The sequence below is a fragment of the Ranitomeya imitator genome, chromosome 3 (genome assembly GCF_032444005.1).
Source record: "Ranitomeya imitator isolate aRanImi1 chromosome 3, aRanImi1.pri, whole genome shotgun sequence".
In the NCBI taxonomy this organism is placed as follows: domain Eukaryota; kingdom Metazoa; phylum Chordata; class Amphibia; order Anura; family Dendrobatidae; genus Ranitomeya; species Ranitomeya imitator.
Window position 1 is genome coordinate 743,817,280 of NC_091284.1, and position 19,105 is coordinate 743,836,384.

General features: G+C 46.1%; 1 protein-coding gene across 1 annotated transcript in view; it reads right to left on the reverse strand.

The window, feature by feature from the left end:
- LOC138671043 (mitochondrial ornithine transporter 1-like) overlaps positions 1–13,750 on the reverse strand; it is an 86,803-nt gene extending 73,053 nt beyond the window's left edge. The window contains exon 1 of the mRNA XM_069758910.1: positions 13,534–13,750. The gene's annotated coding sequence lies outside the window, so the exon portion shown is untranslated. The remainder of the gene's footprint in view (positions 1–13,533) is intronic.
- Positions 13,751–19,105: the final 5,355 nt, after the last annotated feature.

Below are 19,105 nucleotides of genomic sequence, written 5' to 3' on the forward strand. Positions count from 1 at the left end.
TCAGAAACAATATTCTCAGGAATGCCATGTAAACGAACCACATGCTGGAAGAACAAAGGCACCAAATCAGAGGAGGAAGGCAATTTAACCAAGGGCACCAGATGGACCATTTTAGAAAAGCGATCACAGACCACCCAAATGACAGACATCTTTTGAGAAACGGGAAGGTCAGAAATGAAATCCATCGAAATATGTGTCCAAGGCCTCTTCGGGACCGGCAAGGGCAAAAGCAACCCACTGGCACGTGAACAGCAGGGCTTAGCCCTAGCACAAATTCCACAGGACTGCACAAAAGCACGCACATCCCGTGACAGAGATGGCCACCAGAAGGATCTAGCAACCAACTCCCTGGTACCAAAGATTCCTGGATGACCGGCCAGCACCGAACAATGAAGTTCAGAGATAACTTTACTAGTCCACCTATCAGGGACGAACAGTTTCTCGGCCGGACAACGATCAGGTTTATTAGCCTGAAATTTCTGCAACACTCTCCGCAAATCAGGGGAGATGGCAGACACAATGACTCCTTCCTTGAGGATACTCGCCGGCTCAGATAACCCCGGAGAGTCGGGCACAAAACTCCTAGACAGAGCATCCGCCTTCACATTTTTAGAGCCCGGAAGGTATGAAATCACAAAATCAAAACGAGCAAAAAACAACGACCAACGGGCCTGTCTAGGATTCAAGCGCTTGGCAGACTCAAGATAAGTAAGGTTCTTATGATCAGTCAAAACCACCACGCGATGCTTAGCACCCTCAAGCCAATGACGCCACTCCTCGAATGCCCACTTCATGGCCAGCAACTCTCGGTTGCCCACATCATAATTACGCTCAGCAGCAGAAAATTTCCTGGAAAAGAAAGCACATGGTTTGAACACTGAGCAACCAGAACCTCTCTGTGACAAAACCGCCCCTGCACCAATCTCAGAAGCATCAACCTCGACCTGGAACGGAAGAGAAACATCAGGTTGACACAACACAGGGGCACAGCAAAAACGACGCTTCAACTCCTGAAAAGCTTCCATGGCAGCAGAAGACCAATTAACCAAATCAGCACCCTTCTTGGTCAAATCGGTCAATGGTCTGGCAATGCTAGAAAAATTACAGATGAAGCGACGATAAAAATTAGCAAAGCCCAGGAATTTCTGCAAACTTTTTAGAGATGTCGGCTGAGTCCAATCCTGGATGGCCTGAACCTTAACCGGATCCATCTCGATAGTAGAAGGGGAAAAGATGAACCCCAAAAATGAAACTTTCTGCACACCGAAGAGACACTTTGATCCCTTCACGAACAAGGAATTAGCACGCAGTACCTGGAAAACCATTCTGACTTGCTTCACATGAGACTCCCAATCATCTGAGAAGATCAAAATGTCATCCAAGTAAACAATCAAGAATTTATCCAGATACTCACGGAAAATGTCATGCATAAAAGACTGAAAAACAGATGGAGCATTGGCAAGTCCGAACGGCATCACCAGATACTCAAAATGACCCTCGGGCGTATTAAATGCCGTTTTCCATTCATCTCCCTGCCTGATTCTCACCAGATTATACGCACCACGAAGATCAATCTTAGTAAACTAACTAGCCCCCTTAATCCGAGCAAACAAGTCAGAAATCAATGGCAAGGGATACTGAAACTTAACAGTGATCTTATTAAGAAGGCGGTAATCAATACACGGTCTTAGCGAACCATCCTTCTTGGCTACAAAAAAGAACCCTGCTCCCAATGGTGACGACGATGGGCGAATATGTCCCTTCTCCAGGGACTCCTTCACATAACTGCGCATAGCGGTGTGTTCAGGTACGGACAAATTAAATAAACGACCCTTAGGGAATTTACTACCAGGAATCAAATCGATAGCACAATCACAATTCCTATGCGGAGGAAGGGCATCAGACTTGGACTCTTCAAATACATCCTGAAAGTCCGACAAGAACTCTGGGATGTCAGAAGGAATGGATGACGAAATAGACAAAAATGGAACATCACCATGTACTCCCTGACAACCCCAGCTGGTTACCGACATAGAGTTCCAATCCAATACTGGATTATGGGTTTGTAGCCATGGCAACCCCAACACGACCACATCATGCAAATTATGCAGTACCAAAAAGCGAATAACTTCCTGATGTGCAGGAGCCATGCACATGGTCAGCTGGGCCCAGTACTGAGGCTTATTCTTGGCCAGAGGTGTAGCATCAATTCCTCTCAACGGAATAGGACACCGCAAAGGCTCCAAGAAAAATCCACAACGTTTAGCATAATCCAAATCCATCAGATTCAGGGCAGCGCCTGAATCCACAAACGCCATGACAGAATATGATGACAAAGAGCACATTAAGGTAATGGACAAAAGGAATTTGGACTGTACAGTACCAATAACGGCAGAGCTATCGAACCGCCTAGTGCGTTTAGGACAATTAGAAATAGCATGAGTAGAATCACCACAATAGAAACACAGTCTGTTCAGACGTCTGTGTTCGTGCCGTTCTACTTTAGTCATAGTCCTGTCGCACTGCATAGGCTCAGGTTTACTCTCAGACAATACCGCCAGATGGTGCACAGATTTACGCTCGCGCAAGCGACGACCGATCTGAATGGCCAAGGACATAGACTCATTCAAACCAGCAGGCATAGGAAATCCCACCATTACATCCTTAAGAGCTTCAGAGAGACCCTTTCTGAACAAAGCCGCTAGTGCAGATTCATTCCACAGAGTGAGTACTGACCATTTTCTAAATTTCTGACAATATACTTCTACATCATCCTGACCCTGGCATAAAGCCAGCAGATTTTTCTCAGCTTGATCCACTGAATTAGGCTCATCGTAAAGCAATCCCAGCGCCTGGAAAAATGCATCAACATTACTCAATGCAGAATCTCCTGGTGCAAGAGAAAACGCCCAGTCCTGTGGGTCGCCGCGCAAAAAAGAAATAATAATCAAAACCTGTTGAATAGGATTACCAGAAGAATGAGGTTTCAAGGCCAAAAATAGCTTACAATTATTTCTGAAGCTCAGGAACTTAGTTCTGTCACCAAAAAACAAATCAGGAATCGGAATTCTTGGTTCTAGCATCGATTTCTGATCAATAGTATCTTGAATCTTTTGTACATTTACAACGAGATTATCCATTGAGGAGCACAGAGCCTGAATATCCATGTCCACAGCTGTGTCCTGAAGCACTCTAATGTCTAGGGGAAAAAAAAGACTGAAGACAGAGCTAAGAAAAAAAAATGATGTCAGGATTTCTTTTTTCCCTCTATTGGAAATCATTGAATGGCTCCTTGTACTGTTATGGCTGGCAATCAGGCAACACAGCGTGCAGTAATCAGCGCACATACAGAGATCTGGCAATAACCCAAAACAATAGGACGAGCTCTGAGACGTGGAATCTCTGTAGACTGCAGTACCTGATCTATCCTCACACAACTGGAAGCAGCAGTGGATTGCGCCTATCCACTACCTATGCAACTCGGCACTGCCTGAGGAGCTGACTAGCCTGAAGATAGAAATACAAGCCTGACTTACCTCAGAGAAATACCCCAAAGGAATAGGCAGCCCCCACATATAATGACTGTTAGCAAGATGAAAAGACAAACGTAGGAATGAAATAGATTCAGCAAAGTGAGGCCCGATATTCTAGACAGAGCGAGGATAGCAAAGAGAACTATGCAGTCTACAAAAAACCCTAAAACGAAAACCACGCAAAGGGGCAAAAAGACCCACCGTGCCGAACTAACAGCACGGCGGTGCACCCCTTTGCTTCTCAGAGCTTCCAGCAAAAGATAATAACAAGCTGGACAGAAAAAACAGAAAACAAACTAGAAGCACTTATCTAGCAGAGCAGCAGGCCCAAGGAAAGATGCAGTAGCTCAGATCCAACACTGGAACATTGACAAGGAGCAAGGAAGACAGACTCAGGTGGAGCTAAATAGCAAGGCAGCCAACGAGCTCACCAAAACACCTGAGGGAGGAAGCCCAGAGACTGCAATACCACTTGTGACCACAGAAGTGAACTCAGCCACAGAATTCACAACAGGTAACAGGAGAAATTGGACCCCAAAAGTTGTTGTCCTATTTGTCCTTTAGTACGCTGATACCCCATATGTTGGGGTAAACCCCTGTTTGGGCATACGGGAGGGCTCGGAAGGGAAGAAGCACTGTTTTACTTTTTCAACGCAGAATTGGCTGGAATTGAGATCGGACGCCATGTCGCGTTTGGAGAGCCCCTGATGTGCCTAAACAGTGGAAACCCCCCAATTATAACTGAAACCCTAATCCAAACACATCCCTAACCCTAATCCCAACAGTAACCCTAACCACACCTCTAACCCTGACACACCCCTAACCCTAATCCCAACCCTATTCCCAACCGTAAATGTAATCTAAACCCTAACTGTAACTTTAGCCCCAACCCAAACTGTAGCCCTAGCCCTAACCCTAGCCCTAACCCTAGCCCTAACCCTAGCCCTAACCCTAACCCTAGCCCTAACCCTAGCCCTAACCCTAGCCCTAGCCCTAGCCCTAGCCCTAACCCTAGCCCTAGCCCTAACCCTAGCCCTAACTCTAACCCTAGCCCTAATGGGAAAATGGAAATAAATACATTTTTTTAATTTTTCCCTAACTAAGGGGGTGATGAAGGGGGGTTTGATTTACTTTTATAGCGGGTTTTTTAGCGGATTTTTATGATTGGCAGCCGTCACACACTGAAAGACGCTTTTTATTGCAAAAAATATTTTTTGCGTTACCACATTTTGAGAGCTATAATTTTTCTATATTTTGGTCCACAGAGTCATGTGAGGTCTTGTTTTTTGCGGGACGAGTTGACGTTTTTATTGGTAACATTTTCGGGCACGTGACATTTTTTGATCGCTTTTTATTCCGATTTTTGTGAGGTAGAATGACCAAAAACCAGCTATTCATGAATTTCTTTTGGGGGAGGCGTTTATACCGTTCCGCGTTTGGTAAAATTGATAAAGCAGCTTTATTCTTCGGGTCAGTACGATTACAGCAACACCTCATTTATATCATTTTTTTTATGTTTTGGCGCTTTTATACGATAAAAACTATTTTATAGAAAAAATAATAATTTTGGCATCGCTTTATTCTCAGGACTATAACTTTTTTATTTTTTTGCTGATGATGCTGTATAGCGGCTCGTTTTTTGCGGGACAAGATGACGTTTTCAGCGGTACCATGGTTATTTATATCTGTCTTTTTGATCGCGTGTTATTCCACTTTTTGTTCGGCGGTATGATAATAAAGCGTTGTTTTTTGCCTCGTTTTTTTTTTTTTTTCTTACGGTGTTTACTGAAGGGGTTAACTAGTGGGCCAGTTTTATAGGTCGGGCCGTTACGGACGCGGCGATACTAAATATGTGTACTTTTATTGTTTTTTTTTTTTATTTAGATAAAGAAATGTATTTATGGGAATAATATTTTTTTTTTTTTTCATTATTTTGGAATATTTTTTTTTTTTTTACACATTTGAAATTTTTTTTTTTAACTTTTTTACTTTGTCCCAGGGGGGGACATCACAGATCAGTGATCTGACAGTTTGCCCAGCACTCTGTCAGATCACTGATCTGACTTACAGTGCTGCAGCCTTCACAGTGCCTGCTCTGAGCAGGCTCTGTGAAGCCACCTCCCTCCCTGCAGGACCCGGATCCGCGGCCATCTTGGATCCGGGGCTGGAGGGAGCAGGGAGGGAGGTGAGACCCTCGCAGCAACGCGATCACATCGCGTTGCTGCGGGGGGCTCAGGGAAGCCCGCAGGGAGCCCCCTCCCTGCGGGAAGCTTCCCTGTACCGCCGGCACATCGCGATCATCTTTGATCGCGGTGTGCCGGGGGTTAATGTGCCGGGGGCGGTCCGTGACCGCTCCTGGCACATAGTGCCGGATGTCAGCTGCGATAGGCAGCTGACACCCGGCCGCGATCGGCGGCGCTCCCCCGGTGAGCGCCGCCGATCGCGCTGGACGTACTATCCCGTCCATGGTCATAGGGGCCCACCCCACATGGACGGGATAGTACGTCCGATGTCAGAAAGGGGTTAAATTAGCAAAAATTTCTACATTTCTGTTTTTTTCAGACAAGATGGGGTGCAGAGTGTACATTAATGGGAAAAAAATTAACCTTTTTGAATTTACCAAATGGCTGCAATGAAACAAAGAGGGAAACATTTAAAGGGGTCTGAATACTTTCCGTACTCACTGTGTATATTAAAATAAAATAAATAAAAGCTGGAAAACTCGAAAAATGAGCCATAAAAATGATCAGTTCTTGTAGCAATGTCAGGTTCGTAAGGCTTTAATAAACCACAGTGTATGTATGCGGACTGTGCTATTAGAACAGGCCCAAGGTCACTGAACAAAGCAGCTGTCAGAATGGTATGTGGTGTGTACACGGCTATAAAGCCCTCGCAGCAAGACGATAATCACCAAGGACTATTGCATCAGAACCGAATAACTTCTCTTTATAGGTATATTTTTGAATAAAATGTAAATTGTTCTTTTATTCTATAAACTTCTGACATGTCTCTGAATTTCTAAGCAATACATTTTTTATTTTTTCTGACAAAGAAAAAGGGTCAAAATAAAAAGAAAAACCCAGCACTTTCAGACTTCAAATAATGCAAAGAAAACAAGTTCATAATCATTTAGAAACAACAATATTAATGTTGTAACTCAGGAAGAGTTCAGAAATCAATATTTTCTGGAATAACCATGATTTTTCAGCACAGCTTTCATGCGTCTTGGCATGCTTTCCGCCAGTCTTTCACGCTGCTTCTGGCGCAAAAATGTAAGCAGTTCTTCTTTGTTTGAGGGCTTGTGACTATCCATCATCCTCTTGATTACATTCCAGAGGTTTTCAATGAGGTTCAGGTCTGGAGATTGGGCGCCCATGACAGGGTTTTGATGTGGTCGTCTCTTATTTTTTGCCAGAGCTGTATATGTATAAATATGTAAAAACCAAGTGTAGTGAATGGCCACCTGCAGCAGCGATGCCACAGCAATGTCCGTTTACTGCTGTGGATATCATTGTGAAGAAGGAGCTGGGTAGTTGCACATTTCATCCTTTGTCCTGTGTAGTGCAGCGGTATCCACACAGTGCAGTGATGAGGCAGTGACCCAGCAAAGGTCAAAGACAAATGTGTTTTAATGTCCAACTCACAGAAAATACACAGCACACGAAATCCTCCGGATTGCAGCCGGGAAACAAGACAGTCCACATCCGAGACATTGGTGCCGTGGGCGACTGCACCGCCATGTACACTGTGGGTGCCAGGCCTTTTGGCTCCGCTTGCATGTGTTACTTCACACAGGTGGAGCTCTGCAGAGCCTTCTGCTCTGCACACTTACAAAACCCAACTGACACACCCAACCCTCTGCTTCAGGGGTTTTTAGAAGGAACCTGTGGATGTAGGCCACATGGAAACCGGCCAGGTAGGAAAAGGACTGCCCCACTAACATCCTGTAGTCCGTTTCAAAAATAAAAGCCCGGAACAGGTTTTTCTGAAATTTGCCTTGGACAAATAGCTTGCCCAAGACCAAAACTTACTTTTATTTTGCATTGCAATCACAGCTATGCCTGTGACTGCAATGCGCTCCCACGGCCTCAATACGCTTCTGTGCGCCTCCAGGGGGGTGAAACATAGCAACCCTCGCATGTGACACCGGTCACTGCCTCACACCTGCAAAAAAGTGAAATTCATACCTATATCTGCAGCATAATTTGCTATTAAAACTAGCAGATCCTGTCAATTTCTGCTGCAGATATATTTTGCAGCATGTCTATAAGATTTTAAAACACCACTCCAGCGTGTTTTTTTTTATTGCACCGCTGGAGTGGTGTTTTAACTGCAAGTCCCCTGCCCTTGTATGATACTCACCTTGCGAAGCTTTCATCTGTTTTTCATCTGTGGCATTTCTTTGGAGGGACACACAGCCCTCCATGTGCTCGCCAGAGGTAGCCTGACTGCCATTAGTTACGAGATGAGATCCTCAGACCCCTTGTGAGACCATATGATGGTGCGGTTGGCCCTGGGTTCCTCCTAATGCAGGACAATGCCAGACCTCATGTGGCTGGAGTGTGTCAGCAGTTCCTGCAAGATGAAGGCATTGAAGCTATGGACTGGGCCACCCATTCCCCAGACCTGAATCCGATTGAACACATCTGGGACATCATGTCTCGCACCATCCACCAACGTCACGTTGCACCACAGACTGTCCAGGAGTTGGCAGATGCTTTAGTCCAGGTCTGGGAGGAGATCCCTCAGGAGACCATCAGCCGCCTCATCAGGAGCATGCCCAGGCATTGTAGGGAGGTCATACAGGCACGTGGAGGCCACACACAATACTGAGCATCTTTTCCTTGTCATTAGGCATTTCCACTGAAGTTGGATAAGCCTATAATTTGATTTTCCACTTTGATTTTGAGTATCATTCCAAATCCAGACCTCCTTGGGATATTAATTTTGATTTACATTGATAATTGTTATGTTTTATTGTTCTGAACACATTCCACTATGCAATGAATAAAAATGTGCAACTGGAATATTTAATTCAGAGAAATCTAGGAAGTGGTATTTTATGGTTCCCTTTATTTTTTTGAGCAGTATGAGAGAGAGAGAGAGCATTATATGGGGCCCATTATACTGTACAGAACAATATATGGAGCTATTATATACCGTATGGAGCAATATATGGTGCCATTACACTGTATGGAGCATTACATGAGTCCAATAATACTGTATGGAGCTATATATGGAGCTCATTATAAGGCATGGAACATTATATGGGGCTCATTATACTGTATAGAGCAATATATGGGGACTATTATACTGTATGAAGCATTACATGGGGCTCAATATACCTGTATGGAACATTACAAGGGGTCCATTTTTCTGATTGAGACATATGAGGCCCATAATACTGAATGGAGGACTGTACTGTCCGACCTAAAATGAAGAGTCTGCAGTCACTTTGGATGTCTCTTTGTGTGACTGCAGACTTTTGAATCCCCATAGCATTGAGCCATGCGAGGATTCGCCGGTTTCTGAGCTATTGTAAAATTTACAATAGATATCACCCATGTAATATAAGATGTGAAATCTTTGACATTCTACTATACCTAGTTTGTTCATCACAAATCGTGGTGCTAACCCCTTTCCGCCATCGGGCGTAATAATACCTGCTGTCATTTTCTATGCAGAGAACAGAAGCTCCTTCAGGGTCTCGTTTGGTGCACACAATAGAGAATATGGGATTTACTAATCCTAATTAACTCCCTGATGAAGGCTAGTGGTGAAACACGAGTTGGGGCCTTGCACCAGCCTAGCAGGAGATGAATCCAGCTTCTTGCATTCTCACAATCTTCTTATCCCCCTTGGTTTGTTGTTTACTGATGGCGGATTCGGATTTCCATGCTCCTATGGTTTTATCATGGCACCTTCCACTTTATACAGGCATTGTGATTACAGCCACCATGGAGTATTACAGTAAGCGGACAATATTCTTTACTAAACCTATTACATTTGGTTGCCTCTTTTTGTGGGCTCAACTTGAGTTTGTCTTAATTTTTTATGTGACGTTTTGATATTGCTAAATAAAATCTATCACTTTGTATATACCGTATTTCTTTGCTCTGTTTGTGGGATATAGTCTGGGTACAGATATTTAATGCTAACTTTAATGCCATTACTATTTGAATCCATTGATCTACAATTTCTGTGACATTTTCTACGGCTGGGAATCGGTTTTGCTAATCCTATTTAACATTTAGGTAGTGAAATAAAGAGTAAAAGGTCAAAATATGTGCCACAAGGCGGATGATAACGTTAGAGCATAGTCAGACACTTCTGCCTCGCCACCTCTTGGTTCGGTGACATTGGGCCAACTTTTTAGGACAGGAGGCGCACATGTAGGCCAGTACTGTCAGGAGGCGCACATGTAGGCCTGTACTGTCAAGAGGCGCACATGTAGGCCTGTACTGTCAGGAGGTGGACATGTAGGCCTGTACGGTCAGGAGGCGCACATGTAGGCCTGTACTGTCAGGAGGCGCACATGTAGGCCTGTACTGTCAGGAGGCGCACATGTAGGCCTTGTACTGTCAGGAGGCGCACATGAAGGCCTGTATTGTCAGGAGGTGCACATGAAGGCCTGTATTGTCAGGAGGCGCACATGTAGGCCTGTACTGTCAGGAGGCGCACATGTAGGCCTGTACTGTCAGGAGGCGCACATGTAGGCCTGTACTGTCAGGAGGTGCACATGTAGGCCTGTACTGTCAGGAGGTGCACATGTAGGCCTGTATTGTCAGGAGGCGCACATGTAGGCCTGTACTGTCAGGAGGCGCACATGTAGACCTGTACTGTCATGAGGCGCACATGTAAGCCTGTACGGTCAGGAGGCGCACATGTAGGCCTGTACTGTCAGGAGATGCACATGAAGGCCTGTATTGTCAGGAGGCGCACATGTAGGCCTGTACTGTCAGGAGGCGCACATGTAGGCCTGTACTGTCAGGAGGCGCACATGTAGGCTTGTACTGTCAGGAGGTGGACATGTAGGCCTGTACGGTCAGGATACATTTCAAAAACCTGACCGGCACATCCAAACATAGACTAAGTGTGAACAGGTGCTGAACCTAGAGTCGCCAACTCGTATATAGTTAAGTAAATAAGGCAGCACACTGCAGCGCTAAAACATGTAAATTTGAAAACACAAAATTTGAACTGCATTACTGCACTAGAAATATGAAAAATGAGAGCTTTTAGCGCATAAAAATTGCCAATTTTATGTGTACCTGGTAGCCCCTTTACGGCATCTCTCTTATACCAGGTCCTAAACTTGCCTTACCTCGCTGAGAATAAACGTCTCCATCTGAATGGGTACATGTGAAACCTCTTCCTAGACTTAAATTCTCTCTCTCTGTGGAGGGGTATCGGACCTGCTGTAATTAAAACACCTGAAGCTAGGAGGCGGAGTGCACGATCAGAAGGCTAAAGAATACATTTCAAAAACCTGACCGGCACATCCAAACATAGACTAAGTGTGAACAGGTGCTGAACCTAGAGTCGCCAACTCGTATATAGTTAAGTAAATAAGGCAGCACACTGCAGCGCTAAAACATGTAAACTTGAAAACACGAAATTTGAACTGCATTACTGCACTAGAAATATGAAAAATGAGAGCTTAGGACCTGGTATAAGAGAGATGCCGTAAAGGGGCTACCAGGTACACATAAAATTGGCCATTTTTATGCGCTAAAAGCTCTCATTTTTCATATTTCTAGTGCAGTAATGCAGTTCAAATTTCGTGTTTTCAAGTTTACATGTTTTAGCGCTGCAGTGTGCTGCCTTATTTACTTAACTATATACGAGTTGGCGACTCTAGGTTCAGCACCTGTTCACACTTAGTCTATGTTTGGATGTGCCGGTCAGGTTTTTGAAATGTATTCTTTAGCCTTCTGATCGTGCACTCCGCCTCCTAGCTTCAGGTGTTTTAATTACAGCAGGTCCGATACCCCTCCACAGAGAGAATTTTAGTCTAGGAAGAGGTTTCACATGTACCCATTCAGATGGAGACGTTTATTCTCAGCGAGGTAAGGCAAGTTTAGGACCTGTGCGAAAAGGCCAACATCCACATATAGAATATAGATGTGGAAAACAGAGAACAAATAGGATACGGTGCAATAAGCAACAGAACTCCAACAGAGATAACGCACCACCAAAGTAGAAGATAAAAATATATACTTTTATTACACATAAATATATAAAAAATACAGGGGATGTGACAGGGATAGAGCCAGTGTGGGCAAACACAGGGAGAGCAGGCACCAACAGGTGTATGTAATATAGTATAATCCACTTGCTACCAGAGTGTGTCAAATGATCATATTTATATAATGCCCAAAATATTGGCATACACCATGGAACAAGAAAACCCAAATACAGCGAGGCTGTACATCGCCGCTGGATCCACAACCAAGAGGATGTAAAAAAGAGTCAATTGTACATAATAGCTACCTGAAAGTGCCTGGAACCCCTGTGTAGTCCACCGTCCCCTACGCGCGTTTCGGCGCTCAAGCCTTCTCCCCCGGAAGAAGGCTTGAGCGCCGAAACGCGCGTAGGGGACGGTGGACTACACAGGGGTTCCAGGCACTTTCAGGTAGCTATTATGTACAATTGACTCTTTTTTACATCCTCTTGGTTGTGGATCCAGCGGCGATGTACAGCCTCGCTGTATTTGGGTTTTCTTGTTCCATGGTGTATGCCAATATTTTGGGCATTATATAAATATGATCATTTGACACACTCTGGTAGCAAGTGGATTATACTATATTACATACACCTGTTGGTGCCTGCTCTCCCTGTGTTTGTCCACACTGGCCCTATCCCTGTCACATCCCCTGTATTTTTTATATATTTATGTGTAATAAAAGTATATATTTTTATCTTCTAAGTTTAGGACCTGGTATAAGAGAGATGCCATAAAGGGGCTACCAGGTACACATAAAATTGGCCATTTTTATGCGCTAAAAGCTCTCATTTTTCATATTTCTAGTGCAGTAATGCAGTTCAAATTTCGTGTTTTCAAGTTTACATGTTTTAGCACTGCAGTGTACGGTCAGGAGGCGCACATGTAAGCCTGTACTGTCAGGAGGCGCACATGTAGGCCTTGTACTGTCAGGAGGCGCACATGAAGGCCTGTATTGTCAGGAGGCGCACATGTAAGCCTGTATTGTCAGGAGGCCCACATGTAAGCTTGTATTGTCAGGAGGCGCACATGTAGGCCTGTACTGTACTGTCAGGAAGCGCACATGTAGGCCTGTACTGTCAGGAGGCGCACATGTACGCCTGTACTGTACTGTCAGGAAACGCACATGTAGGCCTGTACTGTCAGGAGGCGCACACGATCCACACCTAAAACCTGGAAATTGAACTTTGCCTTACAAACTGTATGCTCGCACACATCATCTGGAACGGACGACTACTCCCAACATCTGTACATGACCTTATACACAAGCACCATGCAGACAAGGCCAGTATCCAGGAGAGCAGTCACAGTATAATACAGAACAGACTGTACAACCAGCAGCCATAACAGTAATCCCACTATACAGTACACTGCTCCCCTGATGCCCCTCAGTGATAGATGTGATCCCTGGGAGGCCACAATGTCGCTCCTTCCTGCACAGGACACAGTGGTTAGATACCTGCACAGCTGCCAGGGCAGAATGGAGGCTGTGGGGCCAGGCTGGCACATGTGAGCAGGGAGGAGGGCCAGAGGAAGAGGCCCTGCTAGGGTGACACAAGCCGCAAGACTGTGTGGGGACAGGCAGACAATGGGGGCAGCACCAGTGCACAGAGGGGCACAACATGTGCACTGCAGCTCTGGATGTGTGCGGAGGAGGCTTACACGGCAGCTGGCTACAGCCCGAGCCCAGAGGGCGACGCCGGCGATGATTGTCCGCAGCAGCCATGCCACAGAGATCGATACAGCAGCACAGAAAGGACCGAGCGAGGCACTTACCAGCAGGAGCTGCACCCGGTCACCCGGCTGCCAGGAACCCGAGCTGTCACCCGATGTCACCTGTCCCCGCCCACACCCGCTGCTGCCTCACCCTATAGCAGCCGCTGTATGTGCGGGATGCAGGGGCTTATATGTGACAGGCAGGTGTGTCATCATCAGGGGGAGGCTGCGGGCGCTACAGGGGGATCTCACCCGGGGCTGAGCCCTCACTACAGGCACAGGGAGGGCAGAGCGGGGCTGTGATGGCACCATGAGGGCTGTATACTCTACATGAGGGCTGTATACTCTCCATGAGGGCTGTATACTCTACACGAGGGCTGTATACTCTCCATGAGGGCTGTATACTCTACACGAGGGCTGTATACTCTCCACGAGAGCTGTATACGCTCCACGAAGGCTGTATACTCTACACGAGGGCTGTATACTCTACACGAGGGCTGTATACTCTACACGAGGGCTGTATACTCTACAGGAGGGCTGTATACTCTACACGAGGGCTGTATACGCTCCATGAGGGCTGTATACTCTACACGAGGGCTGTATACTCTACACGAGGGCTGTATACTCTACATGAGGGCTGTATACTCTACATGAGGGCTGTATACTCTACACGAGGCTGTATACTCTACATGAGGGCTGTATACTCTACACAAGGGCTGTATAATCTACATGAGGGCTGCATACTCTACATGAGGGCTGTATACTCTACACGAGGGCTGTATACTCTACATGAGGGCTGTATACTCTACATGAGGGCTATATACTCTACACGAGGGCTGTATACTCTACAAGAGGGCTGTATACTCTACATGAGGGCTGCATACTCTACACGAGGGCTGTATACTCTACACGAGGCTGCATACTCTACACGAGGGCTGTATACTCTCCATGAGGGCTGTATACTCTACATGAGGGCTGTATACTCTACATGAGGGCTGTATACTCTACACGAGGGCTGTATACTCTACATGAGGGCTGTATACTCTACATGAGGGCTATATACTCTACACGAGGGCTGTATACTCTACAAGAGGGCTGTATACTCTACATGAGGGCTGCATACTCTACACGAGGGCTGTATACTCTACACGAGGCTGCATACTCTACACGAGGGCTGCATACTCTACACGAGGGCTGTATACTCTACACGAGGCTGCATACTCTACATGAGGGCTGTATACTCTACATGAGGGCTGTATACTCTACACGAGGCTGTATACTCTACATGAGGGCTATATACTCTACACGAGGGCTGTATACTCTACAAGAGGGCTGTATACTCTACATGAGGGCTGTATACTCTACACGAGGGCTGTATACTCTACATGAGGGCTGTATACTCTACATGAGGGCTATATACTCTACACGAGGGCTGTATACTCTACAAGAGGGCTGTATACTCTACATGAGGGCTGCATACTCTACACGAGGGCTGTATACTCTACACGAGGCTGCATACTCTACACGAGGGCTGTATACTCTCCATGAGGGCTGTATACTCTACATGAGGGCTGTATACTCTACATGAGGGCTGTATACTCTACATGAGGGCTGTATACTCTACACGAGGGCTGTATACTCTCCATGAGGGCTGTATACTCTACATGAGGGCTGTATACTCTACATGAGGGCTGTATACTCTACATGAGGGCTGCATACTCTACACGAGGGCTGTATACTCTACACGAGGCTGCATACTCTACACGAGGGCTGCATACTCTACACGAGGGCTGTATACTCTACACGAGGCTGCATACTCTACATGAGGGCTGTATACTCTACATGAGGGCTGTATACTCTACACGAGGCTGTATACTCTACATGAGGGCTATATACTCTACACGAGGGCTGTATACTCTACAAGAGGGCTGTATACTCTACATGAGGGCTGTATACTCTACACGAGGGCTGTATACTCTACATGAGGGCTGTATACTCTACATGAGGGCTATATACTCTACACGAGGGCTGTATACTCTACAAGAGGGCTGTATACTCTACATGAGGGCTGCATACTCTACACGAGGGCTGTATACTCTACACGAGGCTGCATACTCTACACGAGGGCTGTATACTCTCCATGAGGGCTGTATACTCTACATGAGGGCTGTATACTCTACATGAGGGCTGTATACTCTACACGAGGGCTGTATACTCTCCATGAGGGCTGTATACTCTACATGAGGGCTGTATACTCTACATGAGGGCTGTATACTCTACATGAGGGCTGCATACTCTACACGAGGGCTGTATACTCTACACGAGGCTGCATACTCTACACGAGGGCTGTATACTCTCCATGAGGGCTGTATACTCTACATGAGGGCTGTATACTCTACACGAGGGCTGTATACTCTCCACGAGAGCTGTATACGCTCCACGAGGGCTGTATACTCTACACGAGGGCTGTATACTCTACACGAGGGCTGTATACTCTACACGAGGGCTGTATACTCTACATGAGGGCTGTATACTCTACACGAGGGCTGTATACGCTCCATGAGGGCTGTATACTCTACACGAGGGCTTTATACTCTACAAGAGGGCTGTATACTCTACATGAGGGCTGTATACTCTACATGAGGGCTGTATACTCTACACGAGGCTGTATACTCTACATGAGGGCTGTATACGCTACACAAGGGCTGTATAATCTACATGAGGGCTGCATACTCTACATGAGGGCTGTATACTCTACACGAGGGCTGTATACTCTACATGAGGGCTGTATACTCTACATGAGGGCTATATACTCTACACGAGGGCTGTATACTCTACAAGAGGGCTGTATACTCTACATGAGGGCTGCATACTCTACACGAGGGCTGTATACTATACACGAGGCTGCATACTCTACACGAGGGCTGTATACTCTCCATGAGGGCTGTATACTCTACATGAGGGCTGTATACTCTACATGAGGGCTGTATACTCTACATGAGGGCTGTATACTCTACACGAGGGCTGTATACTCTCCATGAGGGCTGTATACTCTACATGAGGGCTGCATACTCTCCATGAGGGCTGTATACTCTACACGAGGGCTGTATACTCTACAGGAGGGCTGTATACTCTCCATGAGGGCTGTATACTCTACATGAGGGCTGTATACTCTACACGAGGGCTGTATACTCTCCATGAGGGCTGTAATAATAATAATAATAATCTTTATTTTTATATAGCGCTAACATATTCTTTACATTTTTTTTTTTTTCACACATTATCACTTTATTATCACACATTATTACTCTACACGAGGGCTGTATACTCTACATGAGGGCTGTATACTCTCCATGAGGGCTGTATACTCTACATGAGGGCTGTATACTCTACATGAGGGCTGTATACTCTACACGAGGGCTGCATACTCTACATGAGGGCTGTATACTCTACACGAGGGCTGTATACTCTACACGAGGGCTGTATACTCTACACGAGGGCTGTATACTCTACATGAGGGCTGTATACTCTACACGAGGGCTGTATACTCTCCACGAGGGCTGTATACTCTCCATGAGGGCTGTATACTCTACATGAGGGCTGCATACTCTCCATGAGGGCTGTATACTCTACACGAGGGCTGTATACTCTACAGGAGGGCTATATACTCTACACGAGGGCTGTATACTCTACAAGAGGGCTGTATACTCTACATGAGGGCTGCATACTCTACACGAGGGCTGTATACTCTACACGAGGCTGCATACTCTACACGAGGGCTGTATACTCTCCATGAGGGCTGTATACTCTACATGAGGGCTGCATACTCTCCATGAGGGCTGTATACTCTACACGAGGGCTGTATACTCTACACGAGGGCTGTATACTCTCCATGAGGGCTGTATACTCTACATGAGGGCTGTATACTCTACATGAGGGCTGTATACTCTACACGAGGGCTGTATACTCTCCATGAGGGCTGTATACTCTACATGAGGGCTGCATACTCTCCATGAGGGCTGTATACTCTACACGAGGGCTGTATACTCTACACGAGGGCTGTATACTCTCCATGAGGGCTGTATACTCTACATGAGGGCTGTATACTCTACATGAGGGCTGTATACTCTACACGAGGCTGTATACTCTACATGAGGGCTGTATACTCTACACGAGGGCTGTATACTCTACATGAGGGCTGTATACTCTACATGAGGGCTGTATACTCTACACGAGGGCTGTATACTCTACACGAGGGCTGTATACTCTACATGAGGGCTGTATACTCTACATGAGGGCTGTATACTCTACACGAGGGCTGTATACTCTACATGAGGGCTGTATACTCTACATGAGGGCTGTATACTCTACACGAGGGCTGTATACTCTACACGAGGGCTGTATACTCTACATGAGGGCTGTATACTCTACATGAGGGCTGTATACTCTACACGAGGCTGTATACTCTACACGAGGCTGTATACTCTACATGAGGGCTGTATACTCTACACAAGGGCTGTATACTCTACATGAGGGCTGCATACTCTACATGAGGGCTGTATACTCTACACGAGGGCTGTATACTCTACATGAGGGCTGTATACTCTACACGAGGGCTGTATACTCTACATGAGGGCTGTATACTCTACACGAGGGCTGTATATACATGAGGGCTGCATACTCTACATGAGGGCTGTATACTCTACACGAGGGCTGTATACTCTACACGAGGGAGGGCTGTATACTCTACACGAGGGCTGTATACTCTACAAGAGGGCTGTATACTCTACATGAGGGCTGCATACTCTACACGAGGGCTGTATACTCTACACGAGGCTGCATACTCTACAAGAGGGCTGTATACTCTACACGAGGGCTGTATACTCTACACGAGGGCTGTATACTCTACACGAGGGAGGGCTGTATACTCTACACGAGGGCTGTATACTCTACATGAGGGCTGCATACTCTACACGAGGGCTGTATACTCTACACGAGGCTGCATACTCTACACGAGGGCTGTATACTCTCCATGAGGGCTGTATACTCTACATGAGGGCTGTATACTCTACATGAGGGCTGTATACTCTACACGAGGGCTGTATACTCTCCACGAGGGCTGTATACTCTCCATGAGGGCTGTATACTCTACATGAGGGCTGCATACTCTCCATGAGGGCTGTATACTCTACACGAGGGCTGTATACTCTACAGGAGGGCTATATACTCTACACGAGGGCTGTATACTCTACAAGAGGGCTGTATACTCTACATGAGGGCTGCATACTCTTCACGAGGGCTGTATACTCTACACGAGGCTGCATACTCTACACGAGGGCTGTATACTCTCCATGAGGGCTGTATACTCTACATGAGGGCTGTATACTCTACATGAGGGCTGTATACTCTACACGAGGGCTGTATACTCTCCATGAGGGCTGTATACTCTACATGAGGGCTGCATACTCTCCATGAGGGCTGTATACTCTACACGAGGGCTGTATACTCTACACGAGGGCTGTATACTCTCCATGAGGGCTGTATACTCTACATGAGGGCTGTATACTCTACACGAGGGCTGTATACTCTACATGAGGGAGGGCTGTATACTCTACACGAGGGCTGTATACTC